The sequence below is a fragment of the Hevea brasiliensis genome, chromosome 3 (assembly GCF_030052815.1).
Source record: "Hevea brasiliensis isolate MT/VB/25A 57/8 chromosome 3, ASM3005281v1, whole genome shotgun sequence".
Lineage (NCBI taxonomy): Eukaryota > Viridiplantae > Streptophyta > Magnoliopsida > Malpighiales > Euphorbiaceae > Hevea > Hevea brasiliensis.
In genome coordinates this window covers 45,004,065-45,018,529 of record NC_079495.1, presented here as the reverse complement: position 1 = coordinate 45,018,529, position 14,465 = coordinate 45,004,065, and positions in this window count along the sequence as shown.

Below are 14,465 nucleotides of genomic sequence, written 5' to 3'. Positions count from 1 at the left end.
ATTCAAAACCCCTAGGTTGTTCTATGAAAATGTTTTCTTCAATGTATCCATTGAGAAAAGCTGTTTTGACATCCATCTGCCGAATCTCATAATCATAGTATGCAGCTATTGCTAATAGAATCCTAATTGATTTAAGCATGGCAACAGGCAAGAAAGTCTCTTCATAGTCGATTCCTTGCCTTTAGCGAAGCCCTTTCGCTACTAGCCTTGCTTTATAGCTCTCTACCTTTCCATCAGAAACAATTTTCTTCTTGAAAACCCATTTGTTCTCTATAGGTACAATACCTTCAGGTGGGTCAACAAGATCCCAAACTTGATTCTTATACATGGAATCAATCTCGGATTTCATAGCATCAATCCATTTTGAAGAGTCTATATCTGATATAGCTTCTTCATAGGTAAGTGGATCATCTCCATGATCTACTTCTTCATGAGTAGACAACTCTTATTCTTCTTAATGAAGGAAACCATATCTCATCGGTGGGTCAGATACCCTGGTTGTTCTATGAGGAACAGCTGTAGATGTTTCATCAATAGGTGTAGGTTGACTAGATGGATCTATATCCATCTGATCTGTTGGTTGGTCAGAATTCTCCAATTCCAACTCTATTTGCCTTCCTTTGCCTCCTTCTTGAACAAACTATTGTTCAAGAAATGTGGCATCTCTACTTGTCACAACCTTTTGTGATGTAGGTAAATAAAAATAATATCCAAAACTATCTTTTGGATATCTAACAAATCGACCCTTTTCTGATCTGATTACCAATTTATTAGTGTTTAGCTTTTTGATATAAGTTGGACAATCCCAAATCTTAACATGCTTAAGACTTGGTTTTCTTCCATGCCATATCTTATAAGGTGTGGAAGAAACTGATTTTGATGGAATCCTATTCAGAATATACAAAGCTAATTCTAATGCAAATCCCCAAAAGGAGATTGGCATATCAGTATAGCTCATCATACTGCGTACCGTATCCAATAGGGTACGATTTCTCCTTTCAGATACACCATTCAGCTGTGGTGTTCCTGGAGGAGTCAACTAAGAAACAATGACGTGCTCTCTCAAGTATTCATCAAATTCAGTACTCAAATATTCACCTCCGCGATCTGATCAAAGAGCTTTAATACTCTTTCCTGTTTGATTTTCTACTTCAGATTTAAATTCTTTGAACTTTTCAAAGGATTCATGTTTGTATTTCATCAAATACAAATAGCCAAATCTTGATTTATCATCAGTAAAGGTAATAAAGTAATGAAAACTGCCTCTAGCCATTTCCTTAAATGGACCACATACATCACTATGTATTAGCTCCAAAATATTTTCAGCTCTTAGTCCTTGTCCAATAAGGGTGATCTAGTCATTTTGCCCTAAAGGCAGGATTCACAAGTTGGAGTAGGTCCAAAACCCAATGAGGATAAAATCCTCATTTTCCCCAGCTTGGCAATCCTATATTCTGCAACATGGCCTAACCTTAGGTGCCAAATATATTTTGAACTTGAGTTGATTTCATCATGGCATTGCATTCTTTTAGATTGCTTGCATTAGATTTGTATTTAACATTATTATCTAGATAATAAAGTCCATCATGCATATAACCCAAACCAACATATTTATTTCCAAAATAAATATTGTAAACATTATTTATGAACTGAAATTCATAACCATCTCTAGTCAAACTAGATATAGAAATGATGTTCTTAAAAGGTATCAGGTATATGCAAAACCTTGTTTAAATACAAAACATGTCTATACATGTATAAAGATTTAGATCCTATGGCTAAAGCTTCAATAGTTGAGCTTTTGCCAACCCGGAGTCTAATATCTCATTAGTGCAAGCTTCTATTATTAGCTATACTCTGGGCAGTTCCTATTTCTGTACCCATCATTATGGCAGTGGAAACACTTTCCTTTGCCTCCATTAGCTTTAGTCTTCCCTTTCTGTTTAGCTAGTTTCTTGGAAGGACCAAGAATCTGAGATTTCTTTTTCTTATTGCCCTTCTTCTTGTTGGACTTTCCAGTAGAAGAAGATGCAATCAAAGCTACCTCTTTTCCTTTATTGCCTAGCATATTCTTTTGGGCAATAACTAGCATGTTGAGTAAACCAGCCAAGGTGCATTCTTGTTTAGTCATATAAAAATTTGTCACAAAATTGCCAAAAGACTCAGGAAGGGACTGAAGGATCAAATCCGTTTGTAGTTAGAAATCCATGTTAAAGTTAAGATGTTCCAACTATTCAATTAGCCGAATCATCTTGTGGACATGATCCCCAACATTCTGTCCCTCAGACATCCTCATGCGGAACAGCTATCAAGATATCTCATACCTAGCATTCCTGCTGTGCTCACCATACAACTCTAGTAGGTGAAGGAGGATCTCACTCGCACTCTGCATGTTCTCATGCTGCTTCTGTAACTCATTACTCATGGAATCAAGCATGTAACACTTAGCTTTCATATCATGCTCCTTCCACTTGTCCAAAGTTTCACGTTCCTCTTGAGTGGCCTCTGGAGGTAAGGGACCAGGAACATTTGAGTCTAGAACATATCCTATATGTTCAAGAGGATATGTTTTAGATTCAGGATAAGTTTCAAATTTCTTAGCCAATCAGACAGATTAGGTCATGTCAACCTATTGCGATCAAGTATGCTTGTAAGGATATTGGATGGTGGTGGTTGTTCTGTGCGTATTATTATCAGAAAATTAACTATAGAAAAGAACCAGATTTATTAGTAAATGTATCATGTAATTAACTTAAATGATTATGGTCTTTTAATCAAATTGATCCTCCCACTAACTTAGTTAATCCTACACTTCCAAAGTAGAAAAAGGAAATCCTAGTTGGATGGATTTCTAGTAGGTGATTGAATTCTTATAATTCTATTGATCATCCTCAGGTACATCCATTATTGGAATTACAATAAACTATAAGTGAGCAACTCCTTGCCCATTACATTTCTTGTGAGGTTCAATCCTTTACCTAACCCCTAATGATCAAAATCTCAGGTACATCCATTATTGACTTATCTTGCATTAGTTAAGTTGATCTTATTGAGCCAGTAATTATGCAAATAATTTTAATGTCCTCAGGTACATCTAATATTGGCCACCAAACCATTTACATATTTACAACATCTCATGCTTAACAATTATTTTTAAGAAAATCTCTTAAATTAATTGCATCTTATGCAAGTATTTAAAATTTCTTAAAATAATTGCCTCAATGGAGGGTCCATGTTATAATTACTTTAATTATACCATTTCCAACTTAATCATTTGTTTGGAAGAATTTATGGTCGTCCTAATTACTATTAAGGCCTCACTTTGCACATTAACCATTTAGTATGCATATATCATATACTTGCATACATTCCCATACATCTCATGCATTCATGGATAAATAGTAAATATGGTATGATCATGGACTTTCTAAGGGATTCAATTCTGTGCCATCACGAATTGAATCAGGGCATTTCTAGGTACATTTCATTCATTCATTTTGTAAGAGTTGCTGAAAGAGTACATAATCAACACTTGATATTGAATTCCTCCCACTGGTCCCACCAATGCTCTTGACATCCTTGATCTTCTTGCAATCCAATATTACATAATAATCCTTAGCATACCAAGGCGAATTTACAAGAACTAAATAAATAAAATTGCAATCCAAAATTATTACAACCTTAATAATACATGCCCAAAATAAATTAAAATAAATTAATTAAATTACAACCCAAAGAAACATAAAAGAAATAAATCCAATCACATTGGTCTTTTATAGTCCATGATCATCCATCATGCATATCACTATTTAACAATTAAATAAAACATACATACTTAAACTAAATTGAATATCTCATATTCAACTTAAAAATCCAGATTTGAATATGATTCAAACAAATTTAAAAATTCATATTTGAATCACATTCAAACAAATTTAAAAATTCAGATTTGAATCACATTCAAACAAATTCAAAAAATTCAGATTTGAATTACATTCAAACAACTTTAAAAATTCAGATTTGAATCACATTCAAACAACTTTTAAAATTCAGATTTTAATCATATTCAAACAACTTTTAAAATTCAGATTTGAATCACATTCAATCAACTTTAAAAATTTAGATTTGAATCACATTCAAACAATTTTTAAAATTCAGATTTGAATCAAAATTTAATTGTGTGATTTAAAACTCTAATTAAAATTTAATTAGACATAAAATAAACATAATTATGAGCATTAGATCATACAACAATTGCACAAATATTGCTCAAAACCATGCGCAACATAAGGGATGAACAAACCATGCGCACACAATGGTGTTCATCACCAAGCTACCACCTTTCTTTACAACCAGCAATGGATCTATCATCTCATGATCATACCACACAATTAAATCATATAATCAATAATCTAAATGGCAAATATAGTGGCTCTGATACCAATTGAAGGAGCGAAAGCATGAAAAACACAAGTTTATATCATTGAATTCAAAAATTTTCACTTAGGGTCACATGCATCATGCAAGATTTATTTTTATCTATTTGATTTCAATGATAAACAACATATTAAAACTCTTTTAATATGTTTTTGGATCTGTATTTGCCATTTAAGATTTTAGAATTAATCAGATTAATTTTAGAACCCTATATTAGATCGAGAACAAGTGTTCTAACCTCTTGATGCACTGTAGTATGTTTGGCACCTTTGGGATGCGTCTTTAGGACACCAGATGTTGTCCCTCTAGCTTGTCCACACCAAGATCACCTATGGCAGCCCTTGAACAGCTTCTAAAGCTTTTTCTATAAATTAAAGAATCAAGTTTTTCCTTTTGAGAGATTACAGATATAAACAGGACACTAGAAACGATTTCTAGTATTTTTAATTCAAGAGATTGTTGGGAAATCTCTTTGAATTGAAGAGAGATGAAGAAGATGAAAGGGAGAGGTGCTTTGGGTGGTACCAATGAAACAAATAGCAGATAGGTATTTTTCTTTTCATCATTTCCCTTATATAGCTAGGTCACCACTTAAAACCCTTGCCACATGTCACCTTTTGATTGGCTCTAGGTTTAATTAACCCAATCACATTGTGCCAAGTGTTAAACCTATATTTAATCATCTTATATGATTAAAAGACATATGGCAAGCTTATGTGACACCCCTTACCCGTCTACACTGTAGTCGAGCAAGTTATGCCACTCAGTGTGTCGGAGCACCAATTTATATTTCTATTACAATTTATCCCTTTTTATTCATTTATTTTCAATTTTGATAAATCTGAATTGTTCCGCAAATTTTATAGAAAATCTGGCAGAGTGCCGGCTGTAAATTGGAAAAACAGTTCTTCTGAACCTGTTTAAAAACACTTCCAATATAATTTCTAGATCCAAACTCCATTGTACACATTTCAAATCAATCTCAAAATCACAATACAATTTTCAAAACTTTTCTGTTCACTTCATCAATTGAAGCATATTCATAAATAATTCTCAACATTTCAGTTATCAACATACATTATGCAAAAAATTTCAATAATATGAAATTTCATATATTTACATTAATACATAATTACAGGAGTTTATAGTTACAATCCAAACTAATACAAAATGCCAAAATACAAAATGCTCTCAAAATCCTATGTCCTACCATATGCAGTGCAGGTGTGAGGTGACTCGGGACTCCGGATGCAAATCTGAAGGCTCACCCGGTCTGATGTCTGCTGGGCTCACCAGCTAGGTCTCCAGTACCTGCGTATGGCAAAAGCGACACGCTAAACAATTCTGCTTAGTGGTGACAATATAAAATAAAATAAAATAAAATAAAATAAAATAAAACTAATATGCAGAATGTGTGATTACATTTTTGGTAGGCTTAACTTCTGATATTATTTGCATTATTATTCGATTAAAATTTGGTAAGATTTATTATCATTGCCCGAGTAACCCATACTAATTAACTGGACTAGATAAATGGGTAAACTGGCACTGGGTACTAAGTACCTCGGACCATCACACCATCGGTCACATTGTGTCTCTCGGTGTGCAACAGAACAGCTAATAAGCAGTAATAATTATCGGGGTTAAAACCCAAGTGCAATAATTCAAATAACATAGTCAAAGGCTATTATGTCACAGAATGGCATGGGAAGCCATGAAACACAGAATGGCATGAAGCCATATGCAGTACTGCTAACAGAACCCTATTGACATGCCAAGCTATCCAAACCAATCTTGTTAGGTATGCTAGGGCATTTTACACTTTTAAGTTTCACAATTTTTGGAATTTAAGTTTTAGTGTTACTATTCCATTCATTGGTCAACAAAAATGTTGACTTTTGCAGAGGCAATAGGTACATTGGTTCCAATATCATCAACATACCACATTTTGCATTCAAAATTTATTGGTATTGGTTGCCAATACCATTTCTAAGCTTAATGTTAGTTGGGTAAAATTTTCAGTTTTTATGCTTTGTGCTTACTGTTCCATTGGTCAATTTTGCAGTGGGAATTTGGCAAACTAATCAACATGAAAGTTTTTCCTTATTTTGTCTAGTTGCATTTCCTTTTTTGAATCACTCCATTTGGAGTTTTGTAACTCAAGTTATGGTCCAAAAATCACAACTGGCCGGATTGAAATTCTGTCCAGAATTTCTGGACCGACCATATCTACAGTGTAATGAACAGTGATTGCAACTCACCTTTTGAATATGTTCTAGTCATAATTTGGGTTAGGTTTCTTCATGAAAGTTGTTGATCTATATCTCAGATTATTGCTGGTAAAATTTCAAGTCAATTGGACCTTTCTACACTGATTTATGGCCAAATGACCAAATACTGTTCATTTGGTCATTTTGCCCAGGCAGACTGCAGGTCACCCGGATTAAGGCAAGCTTTTGGTTCACTTGGTTTGGTTTTATGGGCATGGTTTCTTCACCAAAATTGTGTCATTATGTGTCTAGTTTCATGTCCGATTGCCCTTGCACCAATTGAACCTCTACAATTCAAGTTATGGTTGCCCAAATCTGCTGGACTCATGTCTAATTCTGTAGGTCACCAAGGGTAGCCACTCCAATCTCAATTCCCACAACATAAACCACTTCATTTCTAAGTTACACACAGCCAAATGGTCAGTAATTGACCATTAAAACATACTTTCACCATTAAATGATTAAGGTCTCTAATTTATGCCCAAACCCTAACGCTAACATCTCAAGTCATGCATTTACATACCTTCCATTATCCTAAGCATTGTAATGATGTTAAAGGTAGCCAAATTGCGATTTAACTCTAAGAAATATTCAAAACTCTACTAGGTTCAAGGCTACCCAAAACTTTGGGATGGGCATACACAAGATATTTAGAAATTTCTTTGCAATTTTGCACTCAATTATACTTATTCAACATAAATTTGAAGAGAAACATGAGTTTAAGTCACTAACCTCTTAGGGAGCTAATCCAAAGCTTGTAAGAACTCTTTCTTTTTAATTCTTTTTGCTCCCAAAAGACTCACCAAGATGATAGAAGAAGTTTTTGTGTTGGGAAACTTAGGTTTTAATGGATGGAAACTCAAGAAATCAAGCTTGGTAAAGCTTGGTTATGGAGGGCTATGGTGGGAGAGGTGACGCCAAGAAGAAGAAGTAAAGTGTTCTAATTTATTTTCTTCACTTTCTACCCATTTAGTCTCTTTTAAATAAGATTATGCCATGTGTCAAGTTTTGATTGGTTGGGAGAATGTTAATGACATCATTATGATGTCATAATGCCATTTTCTTTCATTTTTTCTCCATTTCTTGTCTATTTAATTTCAATTAAATTTTTAACAATATTTATTCATATTTTATGTTATATAAATTATTTATTTAACTGGACAAGTTGGCCAAAAATCATCTCTGAAGACGAAATGACCAAAATGCCCTTCGTTTGGCTTAACGGGCCAAAATTGTCTGTACCGATTGAAAAATTTTTCTAAGTATTTTCTTGGCATTCTAATGCCATAAGAACCTCTATGACCCTTCTCTGGAGTCCCAAAAAATATTTTATAATTTTTCCCCCTGGTCTAGGGCTCCTATTTGTGAGAACCGCAACTTCTCACTAGGTTACCCATCGTTAGGGCACCGGCTCATTTAACTTGGTTGTATTTTATTCCTAAAATTTTTCCTAAATTTTTCTTATTAATATTTGAGTTAATTATGGTTCCTCACTTTAGTTTAAATATTTTTCCATACGTTCTAACTGTCCGGACCGATACTGGTCACCGGGACAGTAGAATGTACGGAGTTGCTACAAAGAGGGTGTTACAACTCTTCCCCTCTAATAAAAATTTTGTCCTAGCAAACAGTTGAGGGAACTGTTGACTCATCATCTCCTCACTTTCCCAAGTTACCTCTTCAGTATTGTGGTGCCTCCAAAGCACTTTCACTAGTGGAATTTGTTTATTCTCAATTCCTTCACTTCTCGAGCTAGGATCTGTATAGGTTCTTCTGTATATGTCAAGTTCGATTGGATTTCAATCTCTTCCATGGAAATGACATGTGAAGGGTCTGAGCGATATCTTCTCAACATTGAAACACGGAATACATTGTGTATTTTATCCAGTTTTGGTGGTAAAGCTAGCCAATAGGTTACTAGTCCCACACGTTCAATGACTTCATATGGGCCAATGAACATAGGGCTTAACTTACCCTTTCTTCCAAACCTCAGTACTTTCTTCCACGGTGAGACTTTGAGAAACACTTTATCACCAACTGCATACTCAATCTCTTTTCTCTTCAAGTCGGCATACGATTTTTGTCTATCTGAGGCAACCTTTAGATTAGCTTTGATTATCTTCACTTTTTCCTCAGTCTGTTTCACCAGGTCTGGTCCTATCAGCTTATCTTCACCCAATTCAGTCCAACACACTGGGGTTCTACATTTCCTCCCATATAGTGCTTCATACGGAGCCATTTGAATGCTAGCTTGGTAGCTATTGTTATATGCGAATTCTGCCAGTGGGAGATATCTATCCCAGCTCCCCTCAAACTCAATGACACAACTCTTTAGCATATCCTCCAGGATCTATCACATAATTCTCATTGTTACTATCATTTCAATTTATTAATTGCGAAAATTTAATTAGTTCTTGGGTTTACCTGGATTACTTGTTCTGACTGTCCATCCGTCTGAGGATGAAAAGCCGTGCTAAAACGGAGTTGTGTGCCCAAGGCTTCTTGCAACTTTTTCCAGAATCTCGATGTAAACCTTGGGTCTCGGTCAGATATGATGGAAAGTGGGATTCCATGCAGTCTAACTATCTCACTGATATACAATTCTGCTAGCTTCTCCAGTGAGTAGTCAGTCCTAACTGGCAGAAAATGTGCTGATTTCGTCAATCTATCCACTATCACCCACACTGCATCATGCTTCTTCTGGGTGAGAGGTAAACCACTAACAAAATCCATAGTGACCCGGTCCCATTTCCATTCAGGTATGCTTATAGGCTGTAGCAATCCTGATGGAACTTGATGTTCTGCTTTAACTTTCTGACAAGTCAAACACTTAGTCACATAGTCAGCTATATCCCTCTTCATACCAGGCCACCAATAATGAGGTTTCAAATCTGTTAGTAGTATGCCCTAGAGCATATCATTTAGTATGTATCTTGTACATATTTTTATTAATAAAAGGCATTTCCACTTTTCCGTTTACATAATATATTTATGTGTAATAGAAAAGGTCCATTGATATTTTGTTAGAAATATTATTCTTAAGTTGTTAAGAATATGAGTGACAATATTTTTAGCACAAAGTATCATAAATAGGTTCACAATCGAGGATACTTCATAATAAGGACATGACTTATCCAGAAAAATTGTATTCATATTTGTTCCCAAGTTATTTATATGAGATATAAATAAGATGGAATGGTGAGTCTCATGCCATATAACAAACATGATAGGAACTTATAAATGATAAGTAGGTAGGAACCGGTGACACTTATGACAAGCACATGGATTTTACTAAAGTCAATGTTTTGTCATAAATCATATCAGTGCATATAATCTTTAGAGCTGAGATAGCACAGTTATCTTGTATATAGGTAGTTTGAGTTTGATACTGCTTTCATACTTGTACTGTGTATGGGTATATGGGCATCTATTGGCTCCTACTAGTTATATATAGAGGTAGGTGTTGATCAAGATGGAATCTGTTCCTCTAAGTAAATAGAGTTAAAATCCTATGTTCATTTAATTGTTGTTGATGTTTCAAGTTCCTAGCCAGGACAGATAGATTTATTCAGAAAAGAGTTTCTGGTGAGAAAATATTTTTAATCAAGAACTATAATTAAAAGAGAATATAATATTCATAGCAAATGGAGTTTGACATAAACTATGACTCCAGCTTGAGTTGGGATTTTGTAACCCAGCTTGAGTTGGGATTTTGTAACAGAGAGATTCTAGTGCATGGTAACATATGATTGTAGGTTCATTTAAGGTAAACCTTATTACTAATTGGGTGGCCATGGCATGCTATGCTAGGTGTTAACAATGGTCTATGAGGTTCATAAAATGATTTAGAGAAATCATTTATGGTAAGAAAGAGTTCTGATGATATTAAGAGTTGATATCATGTCTCATTGCCAATTAGTGATGAGCCTAGTAAGTCACACACATACACAAGTTATCACCTATTTAAATATGATTTAATTAATTAATTAAAGAGTTTAATTGATTAATTAAATAGATTTGGTTTTCAATTAAATTGCAAAGTCCCTAGCATGACTTGAAACCAAATCTAGATTATTGGATGTATAGTATAAGTTAAATTTATATTTAAAGTGTTTAAATATGAATTTATGAGAAATTAATTAATAAAGATTAATTAATTAATTTATATTTGATATAAATTATAAGAAGAAAAAATAATTATTTTGGGTTAAGAACTCAAAATTAAGACACAGGGGCATTTTGGTCATTTCACAGTGTGACATGTGGCACCATGAGATGGTGACACGTGGGATTACACATAAGCTTGCCAAATGTTTTTTAATCATGTAAGATGATTAAAATCAAGATTAAATATAGGTTTGACACTTGGCACAATGTGATTGGGTCACTTAAACCTAGAGCTAATCAAAAGATGACATGTGGCAAGGGTTTAATGTGTTAACTTACCTATATAAGTGTTGTTATGAAAAGAAAAACAACCAGCAGCCACTCCTCTCCTTTGTCACGCCATTTTGTGGCTCTTCATCTATTCTTCTTCATCTCTCATCAATTCAAAGAGATTAGCCATCAATCTCTTGAATTAAGAACACTAGAAATTGTTTCTAGTGTCCTGTTTACATCTCTAATCTCTTAAAAGGCAGAACTTGAATTTCTAATTAATAGAAAAGTTTAGAAGCTGTTCAAGGGCTGCCATAGGTGTTCTTGGTGTGGACAAGCTAGAGAGACAACATTTGGTGTCCTAAAGACAAATCTCAAAGGCGCAGACACGCTGCAGTGCATCAAGAGGTTAGTGTAATCGTTCTTAATTTAATCTAGGGTTCTAAAATTAATCTGATTAATTTTAAAATCTTAAATAGCAAATACAGATCCAAAAACATATTAAAAGAGTTTTAATATGTTGTTTATCATTGAAATCAAATAGATAAAAATAAATCTTGCATGATGCATGTGACCCTAGGTGAAAATTTTTGAATTCAATGGTATAAACTTGTGTTTTTTCACGCTTTCGTTCCTTTAATTGGTATCAGAGCCACTATATTTGCCATTTAGATTGATATTTATATGATTTAATTGTGTGTTTGATCATGAGATCAAAAGTTCACTGCTGGTTGCAAAGCCAAGGTGGCGGCACAAATGATGAACACCATGGTGCGCATGGTTGATGCACCACAATGGTGTGCAAAGTTAAATGGATGGTGAATGTGCAATTGTTGTATGATCTAAGATCCATTTTATGTCTAATTAAATTGTTTAATTAGAATTTTTATCATACAATTAAATTATGATTCAAATCAGAATTTTAAAAATTGTTTGAATGTGATTCAAATCTGAATTTTAAAAGTTGTTTGAATGTGATTTAAATCTGAATTTTTAAAGTTGTTTGAATCATATTTAAATCTGAATTTTTAAAGTTGTTTGAATCATATTTAAATCTGATTTTTTAAAATTGATTGAATAAAATTCAGATCTGATTTTTTAAAAAATGTTTGAATGTGATTCAAATCTGAATTTTTAAAGTTGTTTGAATGTGCTTCAAATCTGAATTTTTAAATTTGTTTGAATGAGATTTAAATCTGAATTTTTAAATTTATTTGAATCATATTCAAATCTGGATTTTTAAGTTGAATATAAGATATTCAATTTAATTTAAGTATATATATTTTATTTAATTGTTAAATAGTGATATGCATGATGGATGATCATGGACTATAAAAGACCAATGTGATTGGATTTATTTCTTTTATGTTTCTTTGGGATTGTAAATTAATTAATTTATTTTAATTTATTTTGGGCATGTATTATTAAGTTTGTAATAATTTTTGGGTTGTAATTTCATTTATTTAAGTTCTTGTAAATTCGCCTTGGTATGCCAAGGATTACTATGTAATATTGGATTGCAAGAAGTTCAAGGAGGTCAAGAGCATTGGTGGGACCAGTGGGAGAAATTCAAGATCAAGTATTGATTATGTATTCCTTCAGCAACTCTTGTAAAATGAATGAATGAAATGCACCTAGGAATGCCCTGATTCAATTCTTGGTGGCTCAGAATTGAATCCCTTAGAAAGTCCATGATCATACCATATTTATTGCTTATCCATGAATGCATGAGATGTATGGGAATGTATGCTATTATATGATATATGCACGCTAATTGGATAATGTGCAAAGTGAGACCTTAATAGTAATTAGAATGACCAATAAAATCTTCCAAACAAATGATTAAGTTGGAAATGCTATAATTAAAGTAATTATAACATAGGCCCTCTATTGGGGCAATTATTTTAAGAAATTTTAAATAGTTGCATAAGATGCAATTAATTTAAGAGATTTTCTTAAGAATAATTGTTAAGCATGAAATGTTGTAAATATGTAAATGGTTTGGTGGCCAATATTGGATGTACCGAAGGACATTAAAATTATTTACATAATTACTGGCTCAATGGGATCAACTTAACTAATGCAAGATAAGTCAATAATGGATGTACCTGAGATTTTGAGCATTAGGGGCTAGGTAAAGGATTGAACCTCACATGAGATGTGATGGGCAAGGAGTTGCTCACTTATAGTTTATTGTAATTCGAATAATGGATGTACCTGAGGATGATCAATAAAATTATAAGAATTCAATCACCCGCTAGAAATCCATCCAATTAGGATTTCCGTTTTCTACTTTGGAAGTGTAGGATTCGCTAAGTTAGTGAGAGGACTAATTTGATTAAAAGACCATAATCATTTTGGTTAATTACATGATACATTTACTAATTAATCTGGTTATTTTCTGCAGTTAATTTTCTGATAAAAATGAGCACAGAACAACCACCACCATCCAATATTCTTGCAAGCATACTTGATCGCAATAGGTTGACAGGACCTAATCTGTCTGATTGGCTAAGAAATTTGAAACTTGTCCTGAACCTTGAACATATAGGATATGTTCTAGATTCAAATGTTCCTGGTCCCTTACCCCCAGAGGCCACACAAGAGGAACATGAAACTTTGGATAAATGAAAGGAGCATGATATGATAGCTAAGTGTTACATGCTTGCTACCATGAGTAATGAGTTACAAAAGCAGCATGAGAACATGTTAAATGCGAGTGAGATCCTCCTTCACCTACAAGAGTTGTATGGTGAGCATAGCAGGAATGTTAGGTATGAGATATCTAGACAGCTATTCCGTATGAGGATGTCTGAGGGATAGAATGTTGGGGATCATGTCCATAAGAGGATTCGGCTGATTGAGCAGTTGGAACATCTTAACTTCAACATGGATTTCTAACTACAGACGAATTTGATCCTTCAGTCCCTTCCTGAGTCTTTTGGGAATTTTGTGACAAATTTTCATATGACTCAACAGGAATGCACCTTAGCTGGTTTACTCAACATGCTGGTTATTGCCCAAAAGAATATGCCGGGCAATAAAGGAAAAGAGGTAGCTTTGATTGCATCTTCTTCTGTTGGAAAGTCCAACAACAAGAAGGGCAATAAGAAAAAGAAACCTCAGATTCCTGGTCCTTCCAAGAAAATAGCTAAACAGAAAAGGAAGACTAAAGCTGATGGAGGCAAAGGAAAGTGGTTTCCACTGCCAAAAGGATGGGCACTGGAAAAGGAACTGCCCAGAGTATCTTGCTTCTCTAAAGGATAAGAAGGATACACCTTCAAAAGGTATGTCCATATCTTGTTATTTAGATTCTGATGATACTCATAGTTCATCTACAGCTTAGGTTTTAGATACTGGTGACAGTTCTCACATTTCTAA